This window comes from Oncorhynchus nerka, linkage group LG14 (assembly GCF_034236695.1).
Source record: "Oncorhynchus nerka isolate Pitt River linkage group LG14, Oner_Uvic_2.0, whole genome shotgun sequence".
NCBI lineage: Eukaryota > Metazoa > Chordata > Actinopteri > Salmoniformes > Salmonidae > Oncorhynchus > Oncorhynchus nerka.
The window spans coordinates 71,038,762-71,056,782 of record NC_088409.1 but is presented as its reverse complement, the minus strand read 5'-3'; the positions used below and the strand labels follow the sequence as shown (position 1 = coordinate 71,056,782).

Here is an 18,021-nt window from a genome sequence, read left to right as displayed (position 1 = left end):
CAATTAATCTTCTCCTTTCCCCCTTCTGATGACCAGGTGGCGAATCGCATCTCTGCATGTCTGGCAGACATATCCGTGTGGATGACGGATCACCACCTCAAGCTGAACCTCGGCAAGACGGAGCTGCTCTTCCTCCCGGGAAGGACTGCCCGTTCCATGATCTCGCCATCACGGTTGACAACTCCATTGTGTCCTCCTCCCAGAGCGCTAAGAACCTTGGCGTGATCCTGGACAACACCCTGTCGTTCTCAACTAACATCAAGGCGGTGGCCCGTTCCTGTAGGTTCATGCTCTACAACATCCGCAGAGTACGACCCTGCCTCACACAGGAAGTGGCGCAGGTCCTAATCCAGGCACTTGTCATCTCCCGTCTGGATTACTGCAACTCGCTGTTGGCTGGGCTCCCTGCCTGTGCCATTAAACCCTACAACTCATCCAGAACGCCGCAGCCCGTCTGGTGTTCAACCTTCCCAAGTTCTCTCACGTCACCCCGCTCCTCCGCTCCCTCCACTGGCTTCCAGTTGAAGCTCGCATCCGCTACAAGACCATGGTGCTTGCCTACGGAGCTGTGAGGGGAACGGCACCTCAGTACCTCCAGGCTCTGATCAGGCCCTACACCCAAACAAGGGCACTGCGTTCATCCACCTCTGGCCTGCTCGCCTCCCTACCACTGAGGAAGTACAGTTCCCGCTCAGCCCAGTCAAAACTGTTCGCTGCTCTGGCCCCCAATGGTGGAACAAACTCCCTCACGACGCCAGGACAGCGGAGTCAATCACCACCTTCCGGAGACACCTGAAACCCCACCTCTTTAAGGAATACCTAGGATAGGATAAAGTAATCCCTCTCACCCCCCCTCCCCCTGAAAAGATTTAGATGCACTACTGTTCCACTGGAGGTCATAAGGTGAATGCACCAATTTGTAAGTCGCTCTGGATAAGAGCGTCTGCTAAATGACTTAAATGTTAATGTTAAATGTTAAATGTTAAATGTGTGCGTGTGTGTGTGTGTGGAGGGGGGGTGGGGTACCTTGATGATGTTCTCCTTTGCTTCTGCAATAAGTTTGTTCTTCAGCTCTTTCGCCATCTGCGGGTAAAGGAACTGTTTGAGGGAGCGCTCGATGGCCAGAGTGCGCTGTCTGTTCCACTCCTGAACCTGGTGGCTGAACTCATCTCTGTAGTAAAACTGCTTTATCTCTTCATAGTATGCCTGGTCACCTCCGTACCTGCTCAACAAACATAGTGATAGCATGGATACTTGACTGACTCAGGACAGTATACATGTAAACAGAGCACATTTTGGAACATGTTATTACGTGTTATTAATATGTTATTACATTTTATTAATGTTATTACACATCATTAATATGTTATTACACAAAACTCAGCGGTATCGTCGCAAATGGCACCATATTCCCTACATAATGCTCTACATTCGACTGGAGCGTAGTGCACTATTTAGTGAATATGCTGCCATTTGGGATGCAGACTATAATGATATTAATATGTTATTACACAATGTTATAATAACAAGACCTCACCCCTTCACTCCAATCAGGTCAATACAGACGTTAATGGTGAGCAGGCCCTCTTCCTCTGCCTGCAACATCTTGAGGAACTGGTCTCCATTCAGCTCCTTTACAGGCTTGTTTTTCAGGTATTTAAAGGAGAAGCCATAATGGGCCTCATCCACATCCTACAGGAGAGATTAGACCACATACATGTATGGTAGAGTACTCTAATCTAGATAATGACACTCTAATCTGCTAAATAACTCAAATGTAAAAATATGAGTCAATGAAAAGACATAACTTGTTAAATGTGTTTTTTCTATACAATATAAACTCATCTCTTCAGAAAGTATTCATACCACTTGACTTATTCCACATTTGGATGTGTTACAGCCTGAATTCAAAATTGATTCAATTGATTTTGTTTCTAGACTGGGCTTTGGCTGGGCCACTCAAGGACTTTCACATTCCTGTTCTGAAGCAATTCGAGCGTTGTGTTGTCAATTTTGAATTCAGAATGTAACAACAAAATGTGGAATAAGTCAAGGGGTATGAATGGGGAAAGGGGATACCTAGTCAGTTGCACAACTGAATACATTCAACCAAAATGTGTCTTCCACATTTAACCCAACCCCTCTGAATCAGAGGAGCAGTTGTGTTGGGGTTAACGGCCTTGCTCAAGGGCAGAACGGCAGATTTTTCCACCTTGCCAGATCAGGAATTCCAACAAACAACCTTGCAGTTACAGTCCAAAGTTCAAACCGCTAAGCTACCTGTCGCCTCTGAAAGTACTGTATATCCCATGAAAGACCTAAATAAACCACTAATACAACCAACAAAGAAGTGGCGGTAATTGCTGAATAGGGTTGCAGAATTGCAGTAGTTTTTCCCAAATTCCCAGGTTTTCCAGGAATTGCTGGTAGAAAGATAAAGGACTTCTTGCTTATTCACTCCTGATTGCAGGAATCTTCTAACCAAGATTTCTGGAAAACCTGGGAATTCTTAGAAAGTTACCGTGATTTTTTTAACCCTATTGCAAATAGATGGTGTATACCTTCTTTCCCTTCTTGGTGGGTTTGATGTTGATCTTGGCTCTCTCCTGGAATGTCTGTCGGAGCACATGTCTGACTAGAGGCTCCCGAGCGATCTGCATGGCGACCATGTAGCGAGTCCCCTCCAGTACTGCCTCCGCTGTGCTGAACTGGCTGCACAGGCGGAGAGAACATACTATTAGTAGTATTGTGGAAGGTATAGGTTTGCATCTCAAATGGTGCCACAAGTTTGCATATTCACCTCTCAACACCACCCCTGTTACTGCTAAAATGGTTGGGTTATCTTTATATGAAAATGTATTCTGTATACAGTGCAATAATGTGTTGCTGGTTAACCTGCAGATGTAGTCCTTAGCCAGCTCCATTGGCTCAGCAGGAAACTGCTCCGTCTCGTGACGCTGGTAACTGTCACGTAGGTTCTCTCCAAACTGCTCTGGAGTCAGACCAAACTTCTTGGCTAGGCCATCTGATGAAAGAACCCTTTAAATGGTGGACTCAAAAACTGTTGTAAATATAGTCGGCTCATGATACAGCAAGAGCACTTCGATTGGAAAACTCTGTTTAAGTACACTAGTCACTATTCACATTACTTAGCAAGTTTTGTATTATCACGAGCTAACTGTACAGACCTGAAGATGTATGGCACACACATCTGTTTGTAAAAGGTGCTGATAGTGACACCTACTGGACACACATGATAAAGAACTCACCCAGTCCTGCACCCTGGCAGATGCTGTACATATCCCTCCGAGATGCAAGCTTCAGGTCCGGGCCCTTCGGGTGCTCCTCTTCTTCCTCTTCCTCCTCCTCTACTACTTCCTGCTCATTACCTGCAAACAGAATACATGATAATTATTCTGATGAGGGCAAAGATCCACTGTGCTTTCACAATCTTACAATATATAATCTAAATCGTACCATCTTCATCCACTTCTTTGATCTTCTTCAGCTTCTTCTTGCTGGACCTGGCTGCATTCTGCATCTTTGGGATATCCCGGCCATAGTACAGCAGGAAATGGTTGTAGACGTCGCCCAGTTCATCACTAGACTGGACATCCTTCAGCCTTGTCAGACAAACATAATCAGGTCAGCACTCTGATACAACAAAGATAATAAAGGTGTCATAACATGACTAGGGTCCTGTCCAGGGGGTGTACTTGTACATCAAGGTGCCTCACACTACAGAAACAGGAGATAGGCTCCTGCCTTATGGGCCATTCTGGCTCAGACAAGGCTTATTTACAAACATGTTGGACATGACAAGCCTTACCGCTCTAAATCTGAAGTGTCTAATGGTCGAATGCCATCAGCCAGTGGCTTATCTGGGTCTGCTGAGATCTGTTCAAACTGGTATCCCTGCATATTCTGGAACAGGCGTCTCAGGTTCTGTTTGCGGGTTTTCAGCTGGGTCCACTGAGGAGGAAAGACAGTCCCAGATTAAACAGTAATTAAACAGAGAGAATAAATTAAGGGAGGAAGTTAACAAAAATCCAATGCTACAGTATATTACCTTCTCATCCCACTGCCAAACTTTCCACAAATCATTGATATTGAGTTCAGGTTCCACATACTCTTTCCTGTAGAACGCTATGAACGGAACCTTGAGGTGAAACAACAAATACAGTTGTATTAACTAACTAAAATTATATGGAAGAACTCAACATTACCTACAGTGATAGAGGAACTGTGTAATACCTCAAAGTGTTGGTTTCTCATGAAATTCAAAGCCTCTTTAATCTTCTGGATGGTGCTGGGGCCTTTTCTGCTGAATGTAGTGGCTGGACCTCTGTCCAAATAGTCTGCGTTCTCCTGAAAACACAGAATATTTTATTTAAAAAACACAAGCATTTTAAAAACAGACCTACAGCCTTATTCTAAAATGGAATAAATAAATGTTCTCCCTCATCTATTTACACACAATGCCCCATAATGACAAAGCGAAAACAGGTTTTTAGAAAAATCTGAAATACCTTATTTACATAAGTATTCAGACCATTTGCTATTACACTCTATATTTGGATCAGGTACATCCTGCTTCCAATGATCATCCTTGAAATGTTTCTACAACGCAATGTTTCTACAATTCAATAGATTGGACATGATTTGGATAGGCACACACCTGTCCGTATAAGGTCCCACAGTTGACAGTGCATGTCAGAGCAAAGCCATGAGGTCTAAGGAATTATCCATAGAGCTCTGAGACAGGATTGTGCCTAGGCACAGATCTGCGGAGGGGTACCAGAGCATTCCTGCAGCATTGAAGGTCATCAAGAAAACAGTGGCCTCCATCATTCTTAAATGGAAGACGTTTGGAACATCCAAGACTCTTCTTAAAGCTGGCTGCCCGGCTAAACTCAGCAATCGGGGGAGAAGAGCCCCGAGCTCTGACAGAGCTCTAGTTCCTCTGTGGAGATGGGAGAACCTGCCAGAAGGTTAACCATTTCTGCAGCACTCCACTAATCAGGCCTTTATCATAGAATGTCCAGACTGAAGCCACTCCTCAGTAAAAGGCACATGACAGCCCGCTTGGAGTTTGCCAAAAGGCATCTAAAGGACTCAGACCATGAAAAACAAGATTCTCTGGTCTGATGAAACCAAGATTGAACTCTTTGGCCTGAATTCAAAGTGTAAAATCTGGAGGAAACCAGGCACTGCTCATCACCTGTCCAATACCATCCTCAAGGTGAAGCATGGTGGTGGCATCATTATGCTATGGGGATGTTTTTCAGCGGCAGGGGACTGGGAGACTAGTCAGGATCGAGGGTAAGATGAATGGAGCAAAGTACAGAGACATCCTTGATGAAAACCTGCTTCAGAGCGCTCAGGACCTCAGACTGCGGTTAAGATGCACTTTCCAACAGGACAACGCAGTAGTGGCTTCGGGACAAGTCTCTGAATGTCCTTGAGTGGCCCAGCCAGAGCCCGGACTTGAACCTGATCTAACATCTCTGGAGAGACCTGAAAATAGCTGTGCAGCAACACTCCACATCCAGCCTGACAGAGATTGAGAGGATCTGCAGAGAAGAATGGGAGAAACTCCCCAAATACAGGTGTGCCAAGCTTGTGGCGTCATACCCAAGAAGAGTCGAGCCTGCAATCGATGCCAAAGGTGATTCAACAAAGTACTGAGTACCAATTTAAACCAATTTAATCAATTTTAGAAAAAGGTCTGTAAAAGTAACAAAAATTTGAAAAAAGTTATAGGGTCTGAATATTTTCCGAATGCACTGTAGACTGTAGCATCAGCTTGAACTAATTGTCTTATGAGACCCAGCTAAAATATCCTCACTCCAGTACCTGCATGGAGATGGTGAGAGTAGAGAAGGCATTCCTATAGATCCACTCAGCCTCCTGTTCCAGCTCATCATCCTCTGCAGGCTTCACACAAGTGGAGCGCAACTAAAAACAACAAGACCACACACATAGAAAAGGGTATGGGCTACAGCAGTGGTATTCAAAGTCAATGTTATTCAAAGTAAGTGGTATTCAAAGTCGGGGTCGTGGGGGAACTAGAGTGAGGTCGACCCAAAAAATTAAATAAGTACAGCACCAGTCAAAAGTTTGGACACACCTACTTAGTCAAGGATTTTTCTTTATTTTTACTATTTTCTACACTGTAGAATAACAGTGAAGACATCTAAACTATGAAATAACACAAATGGAATCATGTAGTAAACATAAAAGTGTTAAACAAATCAAAATATACTGCATAGTTGATTCTTCAAGGTAGCCACCCTTTGCCTTGATTACAGCTTTGCACACTCTTAGTAAACATTTAAATAAACCCTTGAATGAGTAAGTGTCCAAACTTTTGACTGGTACTTATATATATATATAAGTATATACAGTAAGTATAATTTTGATAATAGATTAAAATGTTTTGAATTGAAGGTTATTTGTTGATTTTAAGGTTGTGTCATTATATTTGGGGTGGTGTGGGGTCACACAAAATTATTGTGAAAAGAATGTGGTCCCCAGAAATACTGACTGAAGAAATAGTTTGAATACCAATGGGCTACAGAGTCAAGCCCATAACAGTTATAGGTGAATTTCAGGTGCTCACATGTCCCTATGACTATGGCTGTGTTCCAAATGGCACCCTATTCCCTATATAGTGCCCTACATTTGACCAGAGCTCTATGGGTCCGAGTGCCATTTGGGACGCATCCTATAGAAGTATACACACCTGGAACCTCTCTGGCATGTCAGTGGAACGGATCTCATTGTCCTGGTCCGTCATGTGACTGCTCTCCAGCTCACTGGGCTCATAGATCTCAAAGATACTGCGTCGGCCCACCCTCTTCTTGGTCTGCTTCTTGGGCCGGTCCCATGACTCTTCATCTGCATCCTCCTCCTCCTCTGCATCTTCATAGGCTTCAGTGTCAAACTCGGCAAAGTCAAAGTCCCCTCCGAATATCTCCTGGGCCTCCTGAAGTGCTCTGTAAAAAAAGGAGTGGTGCTCAATACTAAATACTGAAGGTGAGTAAAGGTAAACATGATTGCATCCCAAATGGCATCCTATTCCCTATTTATAGTGCACTACTTTTGACCAGGGCCTATAGGGGAATAGGATGCCATTTGGGACACACTTAACATATCAAATTCTTGCACAGATAGGACTTCATACTTTCGGTTGAGCTTCCAGGTGGAGAGGCTACTAATTGAGATCTAAGTGATTCAATTAAATGTCAGAATCACTTACGCATCTGTATATCCTGGCAGCTTCTTCCTCCACTTGGGTTTCTTCAAGGGCTGTCCGTCATCATCCACAATAAAGTCATCGATATCTGAGAAAAAAATAAAAATACCTATGACTCAAAGATTTTGAAATGGCTTTTAAAAATCTGCTAACTCAAAACAATTCCACTGTTTATAGATGAAATATCTCAAATGTTTCATACCAGACTCTTCATCGTCCTCCTGCTCATCCTCCCCGGGATGCAAAGGCACATCCAATGCCTCGCCCTCATCCGCTCCCGTCCCCATGAAGATCTCATCCGCTATCATGTCCTTCTCATGGGCCTCCCTGACGTAATCATCTCCCTCCTCATCCTCATCGTCCGACATGTCTCGCAAACGACGGAACTTTTGCTGTTTATGGGGATAAGGAAGGAGCATAGGTATCAGGAAAACATTTTAGTCTATCTCCTTTTACATACTATTTTTTAGAGAGTTGGACTATGGGACATGACATGAGACCTCAGCTGTGTGCTATACAATGTCCATGATGCCAATGCATTTTGCTTGTCATAATGGCATCAAAATACTTACCCTTTTCACTTTCACTCCCAAATTCTCCTCAATGAGATCAATATCATCATCATCCAAGCGGTCGTCAAAGCCTGTAGACAGAAAACACAAGATACTCAAACACCAAAGGTGATTATTGTTGTATGCATGGTTCTGCTGCACACTGTTAGGTGTCACACATCAAAATAGAATCAAAGAGTTCACACCATTATAGTTTATTCAAAGACCAAAGAAACAGCCTACAACGTGGCTAGGAAGCAATCACAGTGCAGCCCAGACAGGAATAAATATTGGAACAATTTATGAATGACCACTTACTTCTCTTCCTCTTATGGTGTCCAATTTCCTCCCCAGAGTCACTATCTCCTTCCTTATCTTTCTTCCCTTCCTTCTCCTCCTCTTCCTCTTCTTCCCCTTCATCCACACCATCATCAATCAGACCACTGAGGTTTCCATCCTCATCTTGGTCCTCTGTATTCTCCCGTTCCTCCTCCTCATCTAAGTCACAAATCAAGAAGTTGTATATCAAGTAAGATTACACATGACATTGTGTGCAGCCTGCACATTGTTACCATGGTTCTTATTTAGAGTAGTTGTGAGGATAAACTCTGTCAAGGGACATCTTTGAAATAAAATCAAAATTATTCACGTGCTGTACTCCCAAATTCCTCCTCAGACTCCTCTGCTTCGCTCTCGATGAAATCCATGTTTAGGGGCTGTTGAAGAGATAATAAACAACAGGATTTTCATTAGTTGGTTTTGTGTCAAAGAACAGTCTTTGGGGAAATAATGTTATGGGACATGACATAGGACACAATTATTCCATAATTTTACATGTTTAAAGTATGGCTATGTCATAAGAAAATCTTATTGTAAACAATTAAATATTAGTCTACAATAAAGTATGATGATAAAACGCTTCTGTCTGCCATGGCTGACTGGGAAAGATGCAGAACATTACTATAGCCAGGGGGTGAGGACATTGCTAAACAGCAAAGGTTTAGCTAGCTAGCGAAGATAAACATGCATATGACTTTGAAAATAATCAAAGGTAGCCTTAGCTATCCAACGGATATCAGGCTGGAGATGCAGGTAGCAATCTTCTTAGCTAGAACAAGATAGCTACCTAGCATAACAACAATGGAAAGAGATGGCTACCAAGCTAGCCACATCTATTGTTGCTATCATACAGCTGTATTGTCAGAAGCAGCTGGCTGACTCCCATTGCCCATAACGGTACATACCTATGTGATGGGAGTCAGGACTGGCTCCTTTTTAAGTTGACTGATTAGCAAAGCGGGATATGGAAAATATATTCATTTCACAACGACCAGAATGTGTTAGCTAGCAAGGCGCAAGTACATTTACAAGACTGGAGCAGAAAAATCCCTCAAACTCTATGAAAGCGAGTTACGTCACAGATTTACATAGCTCTCCTTGGATTGTAAGAGAGCAATCCTTGCATTATACTTCGTGTATTCTTTTTCTAGTGTTATTGTATGCAACATAAGACATTTTGTTTTTTCATTACTTTTCAATGCCTTCTTTTTATAATATTTTTGTAATGTTTCCTAGAACATGTTATTCAGTTTAATTGGACCTTGTGTTTACTGTATTATATAATTAACTTTCGAACCCAAAATTCACTTCAAATATAACATTTTTTTTTAAAACACATTCATAAAAAAAATATCTAATTACTGATGGAAAATTGTAATAGTGTTGTTCCACAATGTTACAGAAAATGTACTTTATTTAAACTCAAAACCTCAAGTATCAGATTGTAAAGGGGCTGCAGTGTAGCCTACAATAATTTTCATGGCAAATATTTATTTTCAGATCAAACCCCAAATCACAATTCAAAAACTCCACAATGCTACAGCTTTAAGACAACTTTCAATCCTCTTTGAGATGATCAAGGTGCATCAGATTCCTCCTGCAGGACTGCTTTATGACACTTGCTCCACAGGTCGCATTTGAACATCTACAATCAAGATATGCAAAGACGGGAGAACAGTACTTATAATTTGTTAAATGATGGTAAACTTTTCCCACGTTCATTCAAACATTGATGGAAGTGATGTGCAGAGAATACTGAGACAGACAAGTGTCCTACTTACGTGAACATGTGGCGGGATGTGCCTGGCAATGTCCACTATTTCCAAAAACTGTAGGAAGGCAGTAGAATTATAATGTACACATTTAAAAACAATCATATGCACAGATATCATTATTATTGTTATTATTCACCTTCATACTGTCGTAGGTAGCAGCAGCCTTCTCTGAATGGAGGCTGTGAAGCCGGAAAACATATTCTGTTTCCACCATTCCAGGAGATATACACTGTCCAAAGGAAAACAGAAACACTGGGTTAGTGTTAGATGGCTCTAATGATTACATTGTGACATAGCTAGATAAATATGTTGATTTTAAACATCAATGTGGTCTGTCATGAGGACACAATGACCTGCTATTGTGGAATGTTGCCAATAATAGAACACCATTGTATTCAGTAGAGTACCGTTGGTGCATTGTACTCACAGTATGATAAATCAGCACAATTCAGTGCTGGGTGGCTATGAACGATTGATCATCTCATTTACAATATAATTATATATTTCTAATAAGAACACTAAAAGTCAATAACTTACCGTGGCTTGAATGTGGGGTTTAGCCCCTCGCAGCTCTTGCCTCAGCCCCTCTGTCAGGGCAGTCACCGCTGTTTATGTTGATGATGTGTCCATCATCCACTTTCCTCTCCCTCATAGACTGGTATGCCTCTCGTGTGCAGACAGACAATGTAATCAATCAAATAAATCAATCAAATGTATTTATATAGCCCTTCTTACATCAGCCGATGTCACAAAGTTCTGTACAGAAACCCAGCCTAAACCCCCAAACAGCAAGTAATGCAGGTGTAGAAGCACGGTGGCTAGGAAAAACTCCCTAGAAAGGCCGTAACCTAGGAAGAACATGGCCAAGATGTTCAAATGTTCATAGATGACCAGCACAGTCAAATAATAATAATAATCACAGTGGTTGTAGAGGGTGCAACAGGTCAGCACCTCAGGAGTAAATGTCAGTTGGCTTTTCATAGCCGATCATTCAGAGTATCTCTACCACTCCTGCTGTCTCTAGAGAGTTGAAAACAGCAGGTCTGGGACAAGGTAGCACGTCCCGTGAACAGGTCAGGGTTCCATAGCCACAGGCAGAACAGTTGAAACTGGAGCAGCAGCACGACCAGGTGGACTGTGGACAGCAAGGAGTCATCAGGCCAGGTAGTCCTGAGGCATGGTCCTAGAACTCAGGTTCTCCGAGAGAGAGAGAGAGCGAGAGAGAGAGAGAGAGAGAATTAGAGAGAGCATACTTAAATTCATACAGGACACCAGATAAGACAGGAGAAATACTCCAGATGTAACAGACTGACCCTAGCCCCCCGACACATAAACTATTGCAGCATGAGTACTGGGGGCTGAGACAGGAGAGGTCGGAAGACACTGTGGCCCCGTCCGACGATACCCCCGGACAGGGCCAAACAGGCAGGATATAACCCACCCACTTTGCCAAAGCACAGCCCGCACAACACAAGAGGGATATCTTCAACCACCAACTTACTATTCTGAGACAAGGCTGAGTATAACCCACGAAGATCTCCTCCATGGCACGAATCCAAGGGGGGGCGCCATCCCGGACAGGAAGATAATGTCAACGACTCAACCCACTCAAGTGGTGCACCCCTCCCAGGGACGGCATGGCAGAGCACCAGTAAGTCAGGGACTCAGCCCCTGTAATAGGTTTTGAGCCAGAGAACCCCAGTGGAGAGAGGGGAACCGGCCAGACAGAGACAGCAAGGGCAGTTCGTTGCTCCAGTGCCTTTCCGTTCACCTTCACACCCCTGGGCCAGACTACACTCAATCATAGGACCTGCTGAAGAGATGAGTCTTCAATTAAGACTTAAAGGTTGAGACCGAGTCTGCGTCTCTCACACAGATAGGCAGACCATTCCATAAAAATTGAGCTCTATAGGAGAAAGCCCTGCCTCCAGTTGTTTGCTTAGAAATTCTAGGGACAGTAAGGAGGCCTGTGTCTTGTGAACGTAGGTATGTACAGTCGTGGCCAAAAGTTTTGAGAATGACACAAAAATGTATTTTCACAAAGTCTGCTGCCTCAGTTTGTATGATGTTAATTTGCATATACTCCAGAATGTTATGAAGTGTGATAAGATGAATTGCAAAGTCCCTCTTTGCCATGCAAATGAACTGAATCCCCCAAAAACATTTCCAATGCATTTCAGCCCTGCACACAAAAGGACCAGCTGACATCATGTCAGTGATTCTCTCGTTAACACAGGTGTGAGTGTTGACGAGGACAAGGCTGGAGATCCCTCTTTCAAGCTGATTGAGTTCGAATAACAAAGTGAAAGCTTCAAAAGGAGGGTGGTGCTTGGAATCATTGTTCTTCCTCTGTCAACCACGGTACCTGCAAGGAAACACGTGCCGTCATCATTGCTTTGCACAAAAAGGGCTTCACAGGCAAGGATATTGCTGCCAGTAAGATTGCACCTAAATCAACCATTTATCGGATCATCAAGAACTTCAAGGAGAGCGGTTTAATTGTTGTGAAGAAGGCTTCAGGGTGCCCAAGAAAGTCCAGCAAGCGCCAGGACCGTCTCCTAAAGTTGATTCAGCTGCGGGATCGGGGCACCACCAGTACAGAGCTTGCTCAGGAATGGCAGCAGGCAGGTGTGAGTACATCTGCACGCACAGTGAGGCGAAGACTTTTGGAGGATGGCCTGGGGTCAAGAAGGGCAGCAAAGAAGCCTCTTCTCTCCAGGAAAAACATCAGGGACAGACTGATATTCTGCCAATTGGACTGCTGAGGACTGGGGTAAAGTCATTTTCTCTGATGAATCCCCTTTCCGATTGTTTGGGGCATCCGGAAAAAAGCTTGTACGGCGAAGACAATGTGAGCGCTACTATCAGTCCTGTGTCATGCCAACAGTAAAGCATCCTGAGACCATTCATGTGTGGGGTTGTTTCTCAGCCAAGCGAGTGGGCTCACTCACAATTTTGCCTAAGAACACAGCCATGAATTAAGAATGGTACCAACACATCCTCCGAGAGCAACTTCTCCCAACCATTCAGGAACAGTTTGATGACAAACAATGCCTTTTCCAGCACGATGGAGCACCTTGCCATAAGGCAAAAGTGATAACTAAGTGGCTCGGGAAACAAAACATCGATATTTTGGGTCCATGGCCAGGGAACTCCCCAGACCTTAATCCCATTGAGAAGGTGGAGTCAGGTGGACAAAAAGCCACAAATTCTGACAAACTCCAAGCATTGATGATGTAAGAATGGGCTGCCATCAGTCAGGATGTGGCCCAGAAGTTAATTGACAGCATGCCAGGGCGGATTGCAGAGGTCTTGAAAAAGAAGGCTCAACACTGCAAATATTGACTCTTTGCATCAACTTCATGTAATTGTCAATAAAAGCCTTTGACACTTATGAAATGATTGTAATTATACTTCAGTATTCCATAGTAACTTCTGACAAAAAATATCTAAAGACACTGAAGCAGCAAACTTTGTGGAAATTAATATTTGTGTCATTCTCAAAACGTTTGCCCACGATTTTACAGCAGGACCAAATCGGAGAGATAGGTAGGAGCAAGCCCATGTAATGCTTTGTAGGTTAGCAGTAAAAACTTGAAATCAGCCCTAGCCTTAACAGGAAGCCAGTGTAGAAAGTCTAACACTGGAGTAATATGATAATCTTTTTCTAGCAGCCGTGTTTAGCTCTAACTGAAGTTTATTTAGTGCTTTATCCGGGTAGCTGGAAAGTAGAGCTTTGCAGTAGTCTAACCTGGAAGTGACAAAAGCATGGATTCATTTTTCTGCAACACTTTTGGACAAAAAGTTTCCGATTTTTGCAATATTTTACATAGATGGAAAAAGCTGTCCTTGAAACAGTCTTCATATGTTCATCAAAAGAGCAACGCATTGGTTCTTCACAGTTTTATTTGAGACGACTGTACAACCATCAAGATTAATTGTCATGTTCAACAGAAGATGTTTCTTTTTTATTAATATGGATAGTGACATTAACACAGAGATTGAAACGCACATCAATAACAAATGCTATTAAATGACGGAGAGCATGACACAGAATAGAGACAATCATCCCTTGTTTCTTGACTGTAAGTCACACTGGATAAGATGTCTTCTAAATGACAAAAAATTTAAATAAACAAATATAGAAATATGGACAGCAGTTGACATAAACACAGAGATCATTGTCAATGGCACCTACATTAATCATTCAGTCCTCCAGCCATCGGTTTTGCCATTCAACAGTGACTAGATGGGCCAGGCTAGCATTGCTGATGCACACATCCTCTTCATGATAAAGGGTCTTGATGGCAGAGAACATGGAAAGGATCTCCCTTCCTTTGACAGGTCACATTTGTAGGGACCAAGGGTGCCCAGCGCAACAAGGGTGCCCAGCGCTCTGACACTGCTGCCAGTTTCTAAAATAAAGAGGTAAGAGGACTTCATGCACAATGTTCCATAGGTTAAAACACCATGGTGAAGTCATTTGAGAGTAATTCACAAATGTGCTTCATTTGACACAGAATGTTTTCTACAAGACATATTCTACTGTGAGGACTGTGGAACACATAATTAAAATAATGAAACAGTTTGCAAAGAATACTTCAGAGTTGACATAAATCAGGTGTCAAGCTATAATAGGCGTAAGTGCAAACCTTGTGACAGAATGCAGGTGACTTGTCAATTATTTATTTGTTTGCTCATAGGCTACATATGAAACAGTGCAGTAAGTGTTCATTTAGAATTTGTTCAATTATTTCTATGTGATATGAAAGTAGAATGATCTATGTTTCTAGAACCGTACCGCAATTGAAAATCGATTCACGTTTAGACTGAGTATTTCGCTGTTTTGGCATCCAATATTGGGCTAAGATAATAGACGGTTAGCCTAGTCATCACAGAGCAAATAATTGCAACAACAAATAGGCTACACTAACGCTTTACGTCACATCACACGGCCACAGCCGACAACCTTCATGCAGTGCTGGACAAGAACCAAATCTTGCTTAGGGCCCCCAAAAGGCTACTGCTGACCTTTTGGGGGCCCTATAACGTTCTGAGAACCATATGTTTCTTCTTTCTGTGAATGGTGCAGGATAGTTCCTTGGCTTTGGGAACATTCTCAGTACGTTTAACCTTTCTTTTCTTCTTTTTTTTTTACATATATATTCTGTTCTCAGCATCAACAAAACTCTCTCTATTCTCTATCTTGTCAAGTGTGTTCAGGTTTGTTGGGCACACTCACTAATTGGACACACCTGATCGTAATAAGTGCTTATTTCCTTTGAAATGGGGTCTGTTTGAATAGACTAAAATAAACAACTTTGTATGTGTAAAAACATTGCATGCTAGCACCATCCTGGTGGTGCAGTGGACTAATTACAACAGATAGAAAACAGAAGACAATATGTTCAAATCTCACTGATGCCATGTCACAAGAAGAAATACATGTGTTTGCATGATTAATGCCTAAGGAAATTAATTTCCAAGTGTCCTGTCTGTGCTTGGAGTTAAACAATTATTACATGTTTTATTGAAACATTCAGTGAAAGTTTTAAGAAAGTTATTCAAAAACCTCTAAATAAATAATAATTTCCATTCTCAGAACGTTAATAAAACCTCCCAGAGTAAACTGTTCTCAGAACTTCCCTGCAACCAAAAAAAACATTCCCAGAACAGGCAAAATGTTCACTTCCATTCTCAGAATGTTCAAAAACGTCCTGTTTATCAGTCAGGAGACTTATGGCTTGGGAAAACAAAGGCATGCGTTCCCACAACTTCCAAGGAACTAAATGTGCTAGCTGGGTACTGTTTACTCCTCATGTGAGAGTACACCACATCTCAAATCATTAAATTATATGCCAACTATCTAGTCAGAGTAGTACTGACGAAATAGCCAACAAGGAGTGTCTCACTAATATATTCAATAGTTTTGACTCATATCTATCTATAAATCACTCTTGACTGGGGTAATTGACATTTGTTAACAAATGCCTATCAATTTATAGATACCAACAGCCCTATGCTATGTAAATAAATCTTATCAACAGGCATGGATATAACCTAGTGGGAGAGGTTGCCTTTTCCAGAGGAACTTTCCACCCAACATTTATGAACCAGGTGCTCTGCTTATTGGAATCCCAGTCCCTCCCTCGGCGTACACATCACAGACAAAATTAAATGGTCCACCCACACAGACAGCATGGTGAAGGAGGCACAACAGCGCCTCTTCAACCTCAGGATGTTTTAGAAATTAGGCTTTTCACATAAAACACTTAAAACTTTTACAGATGCACAATCGAGAGCATCCTGACGGGCTGTATCACCGCCTGGTACGGCAACTGCTCTGCCCTCAACCGCAAGGCTCTCCAGAGGGTAGTGAGGTCTACACAACGCATCACCGGGCAAACTACCTGCCCTCCAGGACACCTACACCCCCCGATGTCACAGGAAGGCCAAAAAGATCATCAAGGACAACAACCTCCCGAGCCACTGCCTGTTCACCCTGCTATCATCCAGAAGGCAAGGTCAGTACAGGTGCATCAAAGCTGGAACTGAGAGACTTAAAAACAGCTTCTATCTCAAGGCCATCAGACTGTTAAACAGCCATCACTAACATAGAGTGGCTGCTGTCAACATACAGACTCAAATCTCTGGCCATTTTAATAAGTTTAATAAATGGAATTAATAAAGGTATCACTAGTCACTTTAAATAACGCCACTTTTATGATGTCTACATATCCTACATTACTCATTTCATTTGTACAGTGCCTTGCAAAAAGTATTCATCCCCCTTGGTGTTTTTCCTATTTTGTTGCATTACAACCTGTAATTTAAATGGATTTTTATTTGTATTTCATGTAATGGACATACACAAAATAGTCCAAATTGGTGAAGTGAAATATTTAAAGAAAACTTATTTCCAAAAAAAATAAAAATAAAAATCGGAAAAGTGGTGCGTGCATATGTATTCACCCCCTTTGCTATGAAGCCTCTAAATAAAATATGGTGCAACCAATTACCTTCAGAAGTCACATAATTTGTTAAATAAAGTCCACCTGTGTGCAATCTAAGTGTCACATGATCTGTCACATGATCTCAGTATATATACACCTGTTCTGAAAGGCCAAATAGTCTGCAACACCACTAAGCAAGGGGCACCACCAAGCAAGCGGCACTATGAAGACCAAGGAGCTCTCCAAACAGGTCAGGGACAAATTAGAAGTACAGATTAGGGTTGGGTTATAAAAAAATATCCAAAACTTTGAATATCCCACAGAGCACCATTAAATCCATTATTAAAAAATGTAAAGATTATGACACCACAACAAACCTGCCAAGAGTGGGTCGCTCACCAAAACTCACGGACCAGGCAAGGAGGGCATTAGTCAGAGAGGCAACAAAGAGACTAAACATGGCCCTGAAGGAGCTGCAACACTCCACAGCGGCGATCGGAGTATCTGTCCGTAGGACCACATTAAGCCGTACTCTCCACAGAGCTGGACTTACGGAAGAGTGGCCAGAAAAAGCCATTGCTTAAAGACAAAAATAAGGTGTTAGCCAATAGGCATGTGTTAGCCAATAGGCATGTGCTCCCGAACCGGAGCCGCCACCGAGGATAGATCCCTCCCCCCTATAGAGTCAGGCCCTGACCTGAGAGAGCCTTTTTATTTCTCTATTTGGTTAGGTCAGGGTGTGATTTGGGTGGGCATTCTAGTTTGTCTGTTTCTTTGATGGCCGGGTATGGTTCCCAATCAGAGGCCGCTGTCTATCGTTGTCTCTGATTGGGAATCATACTTAGGCAACCTTTTTCCCACCTGTGTTTGTGGGTAATTATTTATTTTCTATGTGTGTTTGTGTGCGCCACGGTTTGCGTCACGTTCGGTTTCTGTTGACCTGTTTTTTGTGAAGGTTTCACTTTATTAAATATGTGGAATTACATGCACGCTGCGCCTTGGCTCATTTATGACAGGGAGGTTGAAGACAACGAACGTGACAATGATGGAGGGCACATAATACAGGGAATTTCTTGAGGGAAACCTGTTTCAAAGTGGGAGGCATGTTGTATAAATTGAATGATACAACCCCCCCCCAATATTTT

The 18,021-nt window shown here is 42.6% G+C and overlaps 2 pseudogenes; both read right to left on the bottom strand.

The window, feature by feature from the left end:
• LOC115141817 (transcription elongation factor SPT6-like) overlaps positions 1-9,221 on the bottom strand; it is a 31,614-nt pseudogene extending 22,393 nt beyond the window's left edge.
• Positions 9,222-9,724: 503 nt separating this feature from the next.
• On the bottom strand, positions 9,725-14,898 carry LOC115141285 (dehydrogenase/reductase SDR family member 11-like; annotated as a pseudogene).
• Positions 14,899-18,021: the final 3,123 nt, after the last annotated feature.